General features: G+C 44.7%; 1 protein-coding gene across 2 annotated transcripts in view; it reads left to right on the top strand.

The window, feature by feature from the left end:
• Positions 1-15,686, top strand: part of GPC1 (glypican 1) — a 222,283-nt gene that overhangs the window by 165,004 nt on the left and 41,593 nt on the right. The gene's annotated exons all lie outside the window — the stretch shown is intronic.

The following is a 15,686-nucleotide window of genomic DNA, read 5'->3' as shown; positions in this document are numbered from 1 at the left end:
CACTGCCACTTGTAAAAGCTCTGTTCTGCATAGTGCTCCCCCAGTCGCATGCACTATTACATATTTTAGCAAAAAATTAAGCTGGCCTCTCCTCCTGCTCACTGGAAGATCCCACTGGTGTAGGCTTTCCAGGAGGGAATCTGCTGTGGTCTATCATCTGCTCTACAAAACTGTCCCAGTAGCTGCGGCTGGTGTGGCCAGATCCATGAGCTCGGGATGCTGAAACACTGTAGTTGTCTGTTCCTCCTCTCTTGGTCGTAGCTTTTAATTTTGGATTGCGTTGCATCATTTGTACATATGTAGTTAAGAAATAAAAAACAAAGCGCTGACCTCTGGTGACATCCAGCAGCTCCTTCAAACAATTTCATCCTTTCTTCTCTTCCCTGGTTCTTAATTTGCACTTTAAAGAGCAGGCTGTTGCTCGGAAGGCAACTGAGTTGCTGATGGAATAAAACCTGTCACGGTTTGAAGATAATCAACAAAGTTAGTCCATGAAACAATTTCTAAGATATAAACAAGATCAAAGTGCTATCAGATGTGGACACCAACAAACTAGTCTTTGATAATTTAATCTACCAAATTACCAATTTTAAGGCATTTGATTTGTTATTTCTGCAAATTAGGGGCCAGACACTGTTGTACTTTCTTAGTTTTTAATCTCTTGTATTTATAAGAGATTACTGCTGGAGGAATGTGCTGCTCAGGGGGGATGATGCTGGTTAACCCTTTCTTTAAGTATTTTTAATTGCAGTTTGCTGTTTCTGTGATAATATAACCATGTGCTCAGTGCCGTTCGTCCAGATAGGTGAATACACAGGAGCTGCCTGGTGCAGTAGAAAAAAGAGCCATTGTGGTTTTGGCAACTTCTTCCTTTGCTTTATATTTTTCTGTTGCATATTTTTCTGTTGCATATTTTTCTGCTTGTACTGCTGCTCTCAGCCCAGGTGGGTACATCCTACATTTTCACAGTAGTTTCATTTCAGCCTATCTCTGATGCCTTCAGCGCACCTCCTTATTCTCCTTTCTGCCTGTCCAGTCTCACGCCAACCTCCTGGTCCTACCTTGTCCACCTCCAAGAAAATCTATGTCCCCCATATTCTCCTGCCCGAGAGGAGTGAGCAAGGTTTGTGTGTGCCAGAGCGGGAGGAAGGAAGAAGAGGAGCTGTGCAGGGTGGTAGGTGGGATCACCACAACCCTGGGGAGAGGGACTGTGAGAGGCAAGCAGCGCTGCCAGGGTCAGCTGGGGTTTCAATAGTCACCTCTGCTCACCTCTGCAGGGCATCCTCCAGCATAGTGGGAGGCACTGGGTGGACTGGTGCCTCTCAAGTATTCACTGGAGTAAAGATAACGAATCTGGCACTGGTAAAAGCTGTTCACCTTATGCCTCTGGGTGGAGTAGGCTGGATGATGTGATGGGCAAGTCTGTGTGTATGTATTTCTGATGGGATTAAAGAGCTGGTGTTTGACCTGGACCCTTCCCATGGTTTGGGCTGTTTGAAAAACCTCCCTTGGGGAAGGGAGGCGTCTTCAAGTGGCAGAGAGTTTTCTTTTATATAAAACAAGACAGAATAAGCGCTTGTGTTAGAAGCCTGTTTTATTGTCTATATTTGCTCATCCCAAATTAATTCAGCATGTTTTCAAGCCAAGAGAGGGTAGCTGAGCCCTGCCAGAAGTCAACAGCAAGTTTGGTAGTAGATACATTCTTCTCTTTCAGCAATGAAAACACATTAAAGATCAGGAGGAACAGCCTCCGGGGACAGGGGGGAAATTTTATCCTGGAAGGAAGACTTGGAAGAATTTGTAACCTCGGGGCAGAGAGCCTGGGAGAAACAATGAGATGACACATCTCCTGCTGCTGTTCCGCTCCCTTCCCACTCTACTGAAAGCTGCTGTTGAAACATTTTTTTCCTCTTCTGCTGACAAGTGCTTATTATGGCCTGATTTTTTGCGAGGAAAAGTTTGGAAGTGAGCATTTTTGTTTCTCATTATCAGTGCAGGCATTTTCCCAACTGCATACCAGCCAGCACCCTCCTACCAATTAATCTGCTCAGTATTTATTTTCATCCCATGCAGACGGTGCCATTAGGTGATGCTGGGCCAGCACGCGTGTCACCACACGGCTGTAGCCTTGCAGAAGGACAGGCCAGCACACTTGACTTTTTGCACCAGCTCCCAAAGAAAAAGGGAATTACTGCATCCTGCTGGTTTCTGAGGTCCCAGGGCAGCTGCCTGAGCTAAAACCCAACCCAACAGAAGATAACGCTGAAGGAATGCATGGAAGGGTTTCACAAGATGAAGATTAAATGATTAACCACCACAGCTGATGGTCACTGGAATCCGGCAGCCTGCGGCAACGTGCTGAGCTGAATTTTATATCCAAGGAGCTGCAAACTGTGTTGGCTGAAGGATGGAGCTGTGCTGCAGTGTCATCCCTTGGTGTGGTGTGAAAGCCTACTGCCCGTTCCTTCGCAGTGATAAGAAAAATGAACACCCAGACATACCAGCTCCCAGCATTAGCATTCCAGTTTTCATATATTAATAGCAGTAAATTAGCCAGAGATAAAAACCTGAGTACACTAATTTTTGTATCAGGATCCTCTCCCTCACAGCCATCGTGCTGCAGAAAGTTTCCCATCGCTCATGCCTGGAGGAGCAGCCACTGCTGGAGTGGACAGAGCAGCCGTAGGACTCCACAAGGCCATGGTTTTATGGCCAAGTACGACAGGGAATGCCACGTTCAGCTGCAATGGCAGCAGCAGTGTTGCAGGTAGAATGTAAATGACTACAATTAGCTGGCACGGGGGTTGATCATGTGATTTATAGTCCCATTAATAATAACTGTTTATTTGTTATTGCAGTATGTCAACAGTGCTGCAATCCATCAGGTCTATACCAGACGTGAAATTATAGATTATGGGTGTGGAGAAAATTGGAAAAGGAGGAAGGAATGATTTGTAAAATCCTCTGATCTTACGCATATAACAGATTTTCTTGGGGGCAGTTATCTATTATTTGCTGTACAAAAGCAGCAGTTTACCCTTTGAGCCACTGGGGACCTCTTATCTTTCCTGCTTGTCACTGGAAAGCTTTTTGCAGTGTTGCTCAGGTTTGGCACGCGAGCCACACCACGCACACCACGCACACCCACCGTAAAGGGCAGGTCAGAGAATGTTTGCCTCCGGCTGGAGGCATGCAGAAGTACAGCCTTGGACTCTGCAGGATGAACCCTGATGAATGCAGCTGCGGTGCTGTTCGGGTGTCCACGGGTGTCCCTGCCCAGTTGGCAGGGTGTTCCCAGTCCCAGGGGAGTTTCACCAGGCTGGGTAACTGCCAGGTGAGAGATGGATTTGGTGCCAGGATTTGGAGACTGTTCTGGGCAGTAGAAGATGGAGGAGTGCAGGGCTCCCGGGAGATCCATCCTTGTACCCCACAGCCTGGGGGCTGCTGGCACTATCTGCCACTCCAGGGAGCATCCCTGATGGACATGCCCGTCTTCCCTGGGCACAGGCTCCAGCCAGCAGCTGTGACGGGCTCTGTGCTGACGCGAGGGTACAGCACACAGCACGGGCCCGTTGTGTCTTAGGGCTTGTTGGGTTCGCGGTAGCTGTAAGTGGTGCTGCAGGCACAAGAAGGACCACAGAGCCCTTGAGCTCAGCGTTGGCTGTGACTGCCAAGCTTGCCACCTGCCTGGGTTAGGGGGCACGGCCCGTTTTCCCACTTCTTATTACAGCAGCTTGGAGACCCACATGCAAGGGCCCTGTCAGCAGCATGGAACGGTTCAAGTCAATGCCACTAAAAATTACCTTCTAAAAAACTGCCTCTGAGGCTTTCTGAAATGATTTAGAAAACGTTTACAACTGCCTTTCATGTTAAAACCAATAGCTGAAATACAAAGGCTGGCATTTCCAATAACCCCCACAAATAACCCCCTCCCATCCCACAGGAGCCGTCACTGAAATATTGCAAAAAAATCCAGCAGGCAAAGACCAAGCAGCAGCGAAAGACAAGTGAAGGCTCCAATCCCACGAAGTTCAGGTCTCCCAACTAGTTTAACTGATGTGACCTCTCCCGTTGACTCCTGTCAGACAACCAGCATGCTGCAAATTAAGCACAGGCACAGATGTTGATCCTGAAAATGCCTGTTTGTGGAACAAATTTTTTTGTAATAGGAGATAGCATCTGTGCTAATTTAAGAAAAGCTATGTATGTACCAAGCAAAGATAATGGGTACTTTATAGCCAAAACTGGAGCGGGACTCAAGGTGAGCTCCTCGTGCGCAGGGCAGTGGCTCTGCAGCCCAGGAGAGGCACGGATGACTTACGGCTTTCCTACTGCTTGCCCTCAGTACACTCAGTCTGTCAATCTACTGCCAAGTCAATCACTCTTGTAATTTCAGTGTGAGGATTTTTTGCACCATCAAGCCCCAAGCTTTCCTTTTGTACCTTATAGGAATATTTTAAATGTAAAAGTAGAAATCCTATGTGATAAACCTGAAATTCTTTTAGGAGTTAATGGCAGCCAATTAACGGCACCCAGTTTAGCCTTGTAAGACTGTGGAGCAGCAAAGAGAAAGGAGTAAAACTCTGGCAGTATAGGAAGAGAAGTTTTGTATTTTAAATTCTAAAAAGATTTCAGGTCTTTGAATCCAGCTGTTTTAGTTAGAGCCTTCTTCATGCCTTCCTAACCTTAGCTGGGGATCTTGTTGACTCCTTAAGTTGCAGAGGTCTGTGAGTCTTAGTATTAAATTTTGCAACACTTCTGACTGCAGGCTGCCAGGAGCTGCCATGCAGCTTGTGAGCCGCAGGACTGGAAAGCTTTTGTCGTAGACATACATCATTATTTTTTCCGCCCTCGCAGAAAATTTGGCCATAAATGTGATGTTTGTCAGGGGCTGTATTTAAGCATTCACATGGCTCGGTGGGTTGTGATCCTGGGCTGCCACGCATGGATGCTGCATGTGCCCTCTTTGGCCCTTGGGACAGAGCATGGGTTGTGAGATTTAACCCTTTGGGTATGTTGTTTTTACTGGTTTGCTGTTGAATTCTAATAATTAATAGCTTACCAATAGAAAAACCTTTAAGAAAAATATGAATTCTGGTTTGAGAAGTCATGGTTGTGTGTGCAACGTTTAGATCAATAGCTTTTCCTTATTAATAGAAGCACAATGAAGTAATTGGAAAACTCAGTATCATGATGAATTGATGTTTTCCATATCAAAACAAATGGAAATCTCAAAGGCTGATTGGATTAAATTGAGGAAGCCAATATTACAGAATTTTTATTGGCTTTTATGTGTGGAAATTCTGTGTCATTTAATTTTTGCTAGTTTTTGTGCAATTTCATGTTTGTTGAAAACAACACTTTCCAATCTTCTTCTCCTTCCCCTGGGATAGTCCAGTGTTAAAACCCTAAAATACACGTAGTTTTTCAGTAAAAGCAATTACTGGTTTTGCTTTGTTTATGGTCAAGATCAGCAGTACTTAATAGCCTACCTAAATTATCAAAGATTCGATTTTTATGTAGTGTGAAATTATGGGAAAATCAAACACTCCACCACAGCAGATGACTCAAGATTGCAATAAATACTCTGCACAAAGGATGCCACTACGTGTTCTTCATCCCCATCCCTTCCTCTCACCTGCCTAGCACCTCCTCAGCATCAGTGGGGTTTGTAGAAAAAAAGGCAGAAAACAGTGCAGACAGCCGTGGTCCCTCACCCCTGCAGTGACTGCTGCAGTGGGGGACATCGGGGTGGTGCTGGAAGTGATGAACCCCACTGCCTTCACCAGCACCTGGTACTGGTGTGTATTGCCATGGGGAGGGCTAAGTGTCGTGCCAAATGGCATTTGCTTCTGCCAGGGTCGAAGGGTTTGGTTTCCTGTGGTTCTGGTTGTAAAGCTCAGGTCTCACATGGCTGGGTGACACTGGCTGCTGTGGGTCATGGCTGCACGTTCAGCGCCTTGGCTGGGGGGTTATGCCAGGTGAAGAGGACTCCGAAGGCAGCCTGGCCCAAAGCACTGTCTCAGCACCAAAACAGTTTCTGGTTTTGCAGCTAACAGGCTGTGAGATGGTACAGTGCTCCACTTAACCACAGCCCTGCTAGCACAGCATCCAGTAAAACTGTGCAAGCTGAAGAGCCCCCCAGGTTTTGAGAGCTCTTCCAGGCTCTGGGGTTTCGTGGGTCCCTGGGGGCAACTGCTGAGTGGTGAAAATCAAGTTTCTGTTGGAATAAGAACTCTGAAGTGAGATTACCTGTGATTGTGTGCACTCTTATTTATGTGATAAATACACCATGATTTTTATATTCAGTGACATATGGTTCCTTAAAGGCCTCTGGATTGCTAGAGAAAACTAATTTAATTGAAGTAAAACGTGAAAACAGAGCAGAATCAAATACTACTTTAGAACGCAATTTTGTATATTCAGCTGATATTATTCTAGCAGGGGGGTTATTTTTAACTGTATGATTATGGATTTTTATAGTGTCACGTCGACATAAAGGGCTTTTCTTCACAGCAAGAGCCGAACAGAGGAAGTCCAAGTAAATGAGATCCAGTGTCCTTCAAGGAGGCAGTGGTAAACATGTTCTCAAAGATGGAAAAGTTCAAATATAAACTAACTATGCTTACTGTGGGGAGAGGAAAGAATACATTGATTATATTTGAGAAGACAGCTGGTTGAAGATCAAAATCAGTATCGTTATCCCCAAAGTCTGCCACAGTGATATTTCAGAAACCCATTCAAACCTCATGTGGCACAGACAGACAAAAATAAATCTGGTAGTGATAACTCAGTGTCCTGTTCTGTGGTATCTGTTTAATGTCAGGCAGCAGAAGCCCTTCAGATCCGTTCAGAGCCACAGTAGGAAAAGAAAAAAGGTGAGGGGAAAAGAAAGGACAGCATTTGAAAGGAGATAGTTCCACAAAAGCTGATAATGAAAATGGCTGTAGTTGTGCAAGTGGAGCTCCTAGGAGGGCAAGGTGCTTGCCTGGGCTTGGGGATCTGTTCAGGATTCTCCCTGCCTGGCTGCCACAGGGGAGCCAAAGGAGCCTCTCTCCCTCCTTCATTAGCACCGTCTGTGGCTTGGTGTCCTTAGGAGCTTCAGAAAAAATTAGATAAAACACAGGCATGAGTCCTGTGTTTGAAGCTACACTTGTTTTTCAGCTAATTGTCATCTGGCTAATGAAAGCCGAATAGCTTTGTTCATAATAACAAAACTTCAGCATCATGCTTTCGATGTCAGCTGGAGTAAACCTTTAAAACAGCCTGTTTTAAGAGGATTAGGAAAAGGAGTGTTAGATCCTGTTAGATCTGACCAAGTGGTAGAAATGCCATGGGCTAAAAACATTAATTAGACTTAGTTAAAGCTTTTGGTAACGCAACTGAAGTTAGTTACAAAGCACATGCTCTGCTTTTGATAGTGTGTGTATTCTCTAAGTAGCCTCATCTTGGTGTCTGTTGTACAGCCGGTACCTGGAGGCAGAGGAGCAGGGAGGAAGGGAATGCCTTTCTCTGTTTAACGCTGAACACCATTTCTCTCCCAGCCTCGTGCTGAAGCACTTGCTGTTGCCGTGGCTGAACAGAAATGAAAATCTAACAGATTATTCCTTCCCTTTCCGTGGTTCAGCTTGTACTAATTAGGCTTGTACAGGGCTTCAGCCGCTTTGGCAGAGAAGTATCCACACCTGATCACCTTAGTGATCAGTGCTGTGGTGTCAGTCCTCATGGACCCGTCAGAGACCAGTTGCCCTGTACTCAGGTGCAGAGCAGCGTCACTCCACACCTCTGCTGGTGTATTTACAGGCAAATGCAGGTGACTTCAGTCCCCAGCCACTTGCATTCAAGGTGCTTGCCCATGCAATTTGCTGAATTAGATGTATGTTAGTAAGAGTGTAACAGATCCTGCCCAGCCTCCAAGGTTAGCTGTTAGATTTGTAAAAGCAGTACTGCATAATTTTTTTAAAAAATAATAATCACAAATACAGTCTGCTTTAATATTGCTACAGGTTATTTCATTCTAAGGCAGTTTTTTTAAGGAGGCAGCTTTTGCTTTCTCATTTTTTGAGGATGAATTGCTATAGTAGCTCCCAGGGCCATTTATTCAATAGATCACTAATAAATAAGTTGCAGCTATTTGGCTTCTCTTTCTTGTTCTGACTCATTTTAGCTTCTGGACATGCAGCTCCATCCTGCCAATATTTTATGACCAGTTTTTCTATTATTGTTTTTCAACGTATTGTGCAAGTGGTTCTGTGAGCGCTAGAACTAATGAAGTCTGTTTTTCTAGGGCCTTGTAGTTCATACACAATTGACTTTCATGTCAAAGAAGGTGTAGGATCCCACTGAAGGTTTTCCTGGAGTTGGTATGTTTATGTTGGCTGTCTCCTCCATACATTCTCTAGGAGTCCGTAAGCCAAAGGCCCACTAAGGCTTTAGCATGCAGACAGCATGCTGAGGGTCCCTCTCCTCGTCCTGGCCTGCTCTTCCTCATTTCATGAGACTGGTAGGAGCTGTGTTACTACCCATCTCATTCCGCCTCTCTGTTAGTGTTGGTCTGAATCCACCAGCACATTCCAGCCCTATCCCAAAGGATAGGCCAGCACAGATAGGACACCATGCGCTTCTTCCCCCCCCCCCCCTTTTTTTTTCTTCTTCATTTTCACTCTTCAATCCAATCCACTTGCACAGATTTCCACGTGCACATACAGGCTTCTGTGACACCTAATCTCTTGTGAGAGACACTGCAGACACATTGCACGCTGTCAGCTTTGTGAGACTGCACACAAAAAACCTTACCAGGGATCATCAAAGCCTGTGCCACAAATTGAACAGCTGCAAAGACCTTAAATGACTTCTTCCCGGTTGTCAGCACTGCAGAGCAGCACTGGTTTGTATCACTGTAGGTTGCCGATTAAAGAAATTGAAGCAGGGGCGAGCTCGCAGATTCCAGGGGTTTCCTTCCCCAAGCATTTATGATGAGGGGCAGGGAGGTGGTCCCAGGAGCATAGGATGTTAATTCCATTAATTGAAAGGGAGACTGAAGACTGGGGGGTTGTTTCATCTCAGCTGAGGCCTTCAGGTGTCTAATCTAAGCAATTGCCTACGAGTCAGTGAAAAGAGACATCCCTCCATTGCTGGTAGAACTGCCATTAGGTGCTGAAGGAGGGCTTGGGCAGCTGGAGATCGTGCAGGGCAATTCCTCCGTTCGTTGTGTGCGAGAGCAATAACGGCAAAAGATGAAGACAGCAATGTCAAATGCTTCAAAGCCTGAGGTTCTGGTTATCCATTGTGTGAAATAGGGTGTGTGTGTCTCTTGTCTTTAACTTACTGATAGTGGCACACAAATGCCATCCCTTCCTTACAGTCCTTATTCTTTTCTGTGTGAAGAATCCAGTGCTGTGAGCCCTTGAGTGTACCAGAGGGACACAGGGAACCCTTAATGAAGTGCTATTGCCCCTTACCTCGTTAATGAGGAGTGGAGCTGCTTTTCTTCTCTTTAAAGAGAGTGGAACGGTATAAACAGAAAGTTGCCAAGCATATAGTTGAAATTGGAATTAAAAGTCTAGGAAATCAGCTACCTAAGTTGTTGCTTATGTGCAGCAGTTAAATGGCGTAAATGAGGATTTCAGAATAGGTGCTGTGAGGGCGTGCTCGGTCAGGGGGGTGGTCCTCCTCCATGGCCCCTCCGGCTGGCAGCTTCCACATCCATGGTGTTTTGGGGCTGGGAGCAGCTCTTCAGCTCCCTCAAACATTGGGATGGGTCTGTCTGTTTGCTTTGTCCTATCTAAACTGCACAGAAAGTACTTATATCCTTTTGGAAAGCTCACACAACCCAAAACTGGTTCCTCCGGACACAAATTGGCTCACTCAGATGAAATGCTCTGGGGAATATGCATCACTTGACCACTAGTATTTTTTCCTAAGCACACCAGAAATTCATATGACTGTTTTGCAGTCAGCAGGTTAAAAGCAGGCTCCAGCTGAAACAGCCGGGTGGGCCACTGATCTGAACCCAAGACAGGGCATCCTAAGGGAATCAGAGTCAAATTGTCAAATTACACCCTACCACAACAGGCGTGGAAAAGTCAATACGTATGATAGGTTCTCCTTCCCAGAGAGCCCTAATGAGGGTACTGCTCAGGTTGTCTTGTTATCTATTGCCTCTGCCCAGGGCTGACAGTAAGCTGCATGTATTATCATCATTGCACTGATAGTATAAGACATCTTTGTAGGTTTACTTGGATTCACTTACATGCAGAGGAGATTTTCAGGTCTCCCCCACCGGTGTGTTTGTAAAGAAAAGGCTGCATCTGTGTCATCTGGACAAGATGTCTGTGAATCAATTGGGTTATGGCATGGTCTGCTTCACTTAGGCTGAGCTCTTGTACCGACAGCACGTCTGTCTGCACGTCATCGTCTGGTGGTGTATCATATGGCTTTTCAGTAACAGGAGGTACATAGGTTGCTATCCCAGTTCAGTTAATCACTCAGTTTCCAAATTATGGAATATCTCTGGGGATACGTTTAAGCACAAGGTCATACACCGTGTGCGATAAGAAGAGGGTTCTGGTTCAGGGGTACAGTTGCCAGAAAGAAGAGCTTGTCCCAGGTCCTGGTTGTAGCAGGCTGTGGGGTGCCTCATCGCTGGTGAGTGGAGCAGAACCTGTGGACTGGAGCAGAGGTGGCTCTGGGGAGCAGTCCATGGCCAGGACACTGTGGGTTTGCTGCACTTTGGTGAGTCCGTGTTCTGAGTCTAGCAACCAGTTTCTTAAATTTCTTTTCCCAGAGTAAAATTGGCTTTGGTTCTTACCTCAGTCTTGACAGCATCGCAAGGTAATTAGGGTAATGGCAATTAGTGAGATGCACACTTGCTTACAGAGTCAGCACCGAAGTCATCTTATGTGCCTTCTGCCCCATTAGTGTTTTGTGGTTCCTCTGCTACCCTGGACAACTTTATTCATCGTGTTTCATGTCCACCAAATGGACTTCCCTTTTCCTGATTTGACCATCTTTTGAGTCTATTTTAGTCTTAAGCATCCAGGACATTTGTAACAGGGGTGAGATTTTCCGTAACTCGGCTCTCTGGAATAGTATTTCCTTATGTCTGCATGTGCTACATCTTCTGCCAGATCTGAGATTTCTCTGATTGTCCCCAGCTGTTTGTGATAAGAGAAAATGGTGAATGACAGCTGCTTGTCAACATCTCTGTGCATCCTCATAAATGCATACTCAATGCATTAGATATCTAGCTGTTTAATGAGGATTTCATTCTAAATTCATGGGATGACATTTTAAAGAGGTCAGAATTTATTACTTGTATCCAGTTCACTGGTGCAATGTACTTGGGATAAAATCTGACAGGAAAAAAAAAAAAAGAGTTTTAAGTTGGGTAAAGGGGAGCAAGCACAGGCTTTTAACAAGTATCTGTTTCTGCCATCCTTCTAACTTGGACCTGAGCCAGAGATGCTTCAAAAGCGGCAGAAACCCCAACTCAGGCAGGAGGAGACTGCCAGCATCTGAGGGTAACCAAAGCCTTTATTTAGTTGTTTTAAATGAATTTTTAAAAGGAAGGAGCACATGTAGTTTCCTCTATTTATTTTCTAAGCATAGCTGCAGTCAAAGTGCGGTTAGCATTCCGGTTCTCAGCTAATATTTTCTTTAACATGCATTTTTGATCTCTGTTCTGTAAGCATGATGACAGCCCATGGCGGATGCAGATGTTTTCAGTCATTGATGTATCCAGCTGATAGTCCTGAGAGGCACAAGGTGCCCAAACATGTGGTCTTTTAAGGTTTTTTTTAATGCTTGCAAATTCTAAGACTGTCTGATTCATATAAATTACAAATAACATGTATTGTATGTACATCTTAAAATGGAATTAGTGACGATGGCAGACAAGGGACATTTCTCATCATCTCGCAGGCTCTCCCAAGCCTTCAAAATTGTATTTAATCCCAATGAGGTTCTGATGGGTTTAAATGCCTACAGATACTGTGGAGGAGGTGACTGGTGGTCTGTAGGTTAGCCCCGGCTGGGGGAGGCATGCTTGACTGGGAGGGGTGGGACATCCCGAGCAGGAATTAGTTTCTGTTTTGCTTTACTTTGGCCCCTTAAATAAAGACTATATTGTGTTTAGGGAAGTTCAGGATTGCAATGCTTGCACAAAGTGAAGATGCCGCATGGGCCAGTGGAAATGCTGATGTCCTCTGTCTGCCCTGGTCATACAGAGTGAAGGAGGAGGGTGCAGAAGTGACACTAGCCATATATTTATAGATTGCTGCTGCGTTATGCACCATTACCAGGTGTAGCCTGTGTGGCTAGCCACAGGGATTAAGCTGAATTGTTGGACTGCGAGCATTGGCTCAGGTGCCATCAGATGGGAGGGGAACTAAAATTTGCTACTGGATTTGTTATTGTGTGTATAATATCTGTCATGGAACATTAATTCCTTTTACTTAACAATTGAGAAAATTTGCTTCTTTTGAAGGAGGCACCTAAAATTTGGGAAGAGGACACACTTCTCTATCGTCTCGGGAAAGAAGTGCCGTGTGGTTATACCTAGTATATTCCCCATTCATTGAAGAGCTGAAGGGATGCTGTGTTACCCATCATCCTTCTGACTATTCCTAATTTCTGAAAGTGTGTTCTAATGTCTTAATATTATTTTAGGGTAGCTGTATATAATACATTCATATTTCAGCTATATTAAAATAGCAATTGATATTAATTTGCCTATTATTCAAGTAACAGACATGCGTATTATTGAATACATGTACATTCTTTCCACATCCAGCTGTCAGATACACATACATACTGCATAGTTCGAGTTGCCTGTCTTCTCTCATCTTTACCTATTTCTCTTTTTCATACTGGTTCCATGGGTGGGAGTGTCATAAGCAAATTGTTTTTACAGAGACAAGTTCTTTTTTAATGGCATTGAAAGAGAGAAAACTAGAGATTAAGAGCTTTATACAGACTTAGATAAACTCCTGCAATAATAACAGGGAAACTTTGTCTGTCTAGAGTATTATCCCCACAGCTGGTGATTTCTGTCCTTGTTTCTTTGGGAAAGCCCACGTCAGATACTAAAGATACTCAAGATATCCAAGGACCATGTGTCTTAGATAGTCTATACTGCAAAAATGCGATGGCAAGCATAGATTCAAGTAGTCTGATTAACCCAAAAATAAATAGTTTGTCTAGAGGCCATTTTGAGCAGAGGGCAACACTAATGAAAAAGATAAAAAGCCAAAGTCAGTTCTGTCCAACTGCCACAGTATGAAGCCTACAGCTTTTGAAAACTTAAACGAGGAGTTTTGATCTTGAAAACTATGCAGTGAGGGTGCTTGAGTGCGTAAGTCCCTCTTTGAACATGGGAAGTGTCAAAGATAGGCACAAACTACAGGGTTTTTTCCTTGTGCTTTTTGCAGACACAATGAAATGCGTTTAGTTCTAAAGAGCTAATCACTCACTGATGTTTTTCTCAATTAGAATGTTACTGCAAAGAGCCTGACTTAGTGACAAATTGGTTCATGATAATGGTATCTTTTATAAGTAAGGAAGAACTCAGAAGATGTGTATTGAAAGCTATAAAGACTTAATTATTTTCAACCTTCAGCAGCGTGGAGTTGAAGCGAGGGAGGGAGGCGGCGATGTTTTGCTCTGGCAGGTGAATGCGTGAAATTGCAGCTGTCTGGTGCTTGCTGAAAGGAGCAGAAACTCAAAGCCAACCTCAGCGAGGCTGATCGGGAAGGTGTTGCTGGAAACGTAACAACAACCTGCATGGGGATCTCCTGAGCAGATCCTTTGCTTCTCTCGTTCATGCCATGTCTCTGCAGCTCATACCAGCCCGGTACGTGGGCATGCAGCTGGGGTGCCAGGAGGTTATCTTGGCTGGCTCCCTTTTGTCTGCAGCTGGGAGAGCACGTTTCTGCATAACTGACCCTTTATTTCAGCTGCAGGAAAGGAACACTTTCTGGAGTTTCACTTCTTTCTGGAGTGAAAAATACCTTTGCTGTATAGGTATGCACTGTGCATTTATCCAGGGTCTATACTGCACTTTTTAAAACTGCCAGCAACCCTCAGTATTGAGTTTATTTTAGTGTTAGAGAAATCAAGCCCTTCAGGTCTTACTGAATAAACCTGGAAAGGAACAGGCAGTATTAGCAATTACTTTTACCACCTTTCATGTTCCTGTCAGTGATTAGCTATGATGCTTGTTGCTTTGCCTTTAAATGCAGGCTTTCGAAGAGGGAAAAAATGAGAATGGAGTTGATCTCACAATGTTTCATTTATCCAAAAGTTCAGCCTACTCTAGCTTAGTTATTGCAGCTCCTACTACAATCCACAGAGATGAGCGGCCCTAAGGAAGAGCTCAGCTCATGCTAAATAGGGAGGTGCCTTTTCTTCCTTAAGTGAGGTCTAAGCCTCCAGATCAGATTTGACTCCTGTTTGATGAATCCCACCCACGTGCCTGCCCAGTCTTTATCTCGCAGAGAGGTTGCAGTGAAATCTGTTTGATAAGAGCCTGCTGAGGCAATACTTGCAGTTCATCATTTGCTGCAAGTCCGTAGCTGTAGCATGGATATATTTAGAGGGAGCCATGATTAAAATCCCTTGCCAGCTCAGATCCCAGGAACACACGCGGGGAAAATAATCTTAAGATTCACATCTCTTGTATTTGCTTATCCCACCCTGGATGCAAACAGACAAAATCCCATCTGCAAGGGCTTTCAGCCTATGGCAGGTTTCCTTGCAGCAGGACCTTGCAGCACAGCTCTTTGTTCTCTACCAGGAGCACAAGGCTCCTCAGCATGGACTGTAGGACCTTGGACCACAAGAGTCTTCTCAGCTGGATACACTGGCAAAAGGCGTCTGTGCTGAGAAGAAAAAGGGTAATGCCAAAGAAAATGAAAGAACACAGTTACTTTTTATACATAAGACTCTTCACCTTAGCAAAAACATGGAGGTACGATAGAGGTCTGTGAAATGCTTGGAGGTGGCAAGTAAGGAGTGAGTATTCTGTATTTCTTGCACTAGGAAGTTTATGCCTGTTGTACTGTAGAGATTTAAAACCAGTGAAGTACTTTTCCCCAGAAAAATATAACTAAATGTGGGGCTCATTGCAATAGCCCAGTAGTGTACATAAGCTGTAAAAAGGGTCTGACAAGTCACAGAAGCAGGTGACCAACAGTGAGTCTTAAATGTTGAGGCTTGGCCAGGAAACCTTTTAGTGGATGGGTTTTGAGGGGTAAGATCATCCCTTGTCCTGTTGTTAGTGCCCTTCCTAAGCATGCAGTATTGCCTTGCCTCTAGGGTTGCATGCTTGCCAGTAACTCCAGACTGTATCGCTTTGGTATGACCCACTATAGCCTCATATGTAAATATTCAGAGTATCCAGAGAAGACACACAATTCAGTGGCTTGTTGCTCTGTGTTGGTCTATAGGCTTCCATCAGAAAAAGGTTTTGAGAGAAGTGCAGGGAAAAGGGTTAAAATTTGGTTGGAGGCCCAAATCTGAGAAAACCACGTGAAATACCTAGCCTACATGCAGCGTGTCTTCCAGTCCCACATGCGGACACAAAGCCACAGTTGCATACAACTTTTGTATATTTCCAGCCATGCACGTTCAAGGGGCCATCGGACTGCGTGCATCGCTGGAGGCCGTTTGACCTTGTCATTGTGCAC

This window comes from Falco cherrug, chromosome 11 (assembly GCF_023634085.1).
Source record: "Falco cherrug isolate bFalChe1 chromosome 11, bFalChe1.pri, whole genome shotgun sequence".
NCBI lineage: Eukaryota > Metazoa > Chordata > Aves > Falconiformes > Falconidae > Falco > Falco cherrug.
The sequence above is the reverse complement of the archived record's forward strand: the minus strand, read 5'-3'. Positions and strand labels throughout refer to the sequence as shown.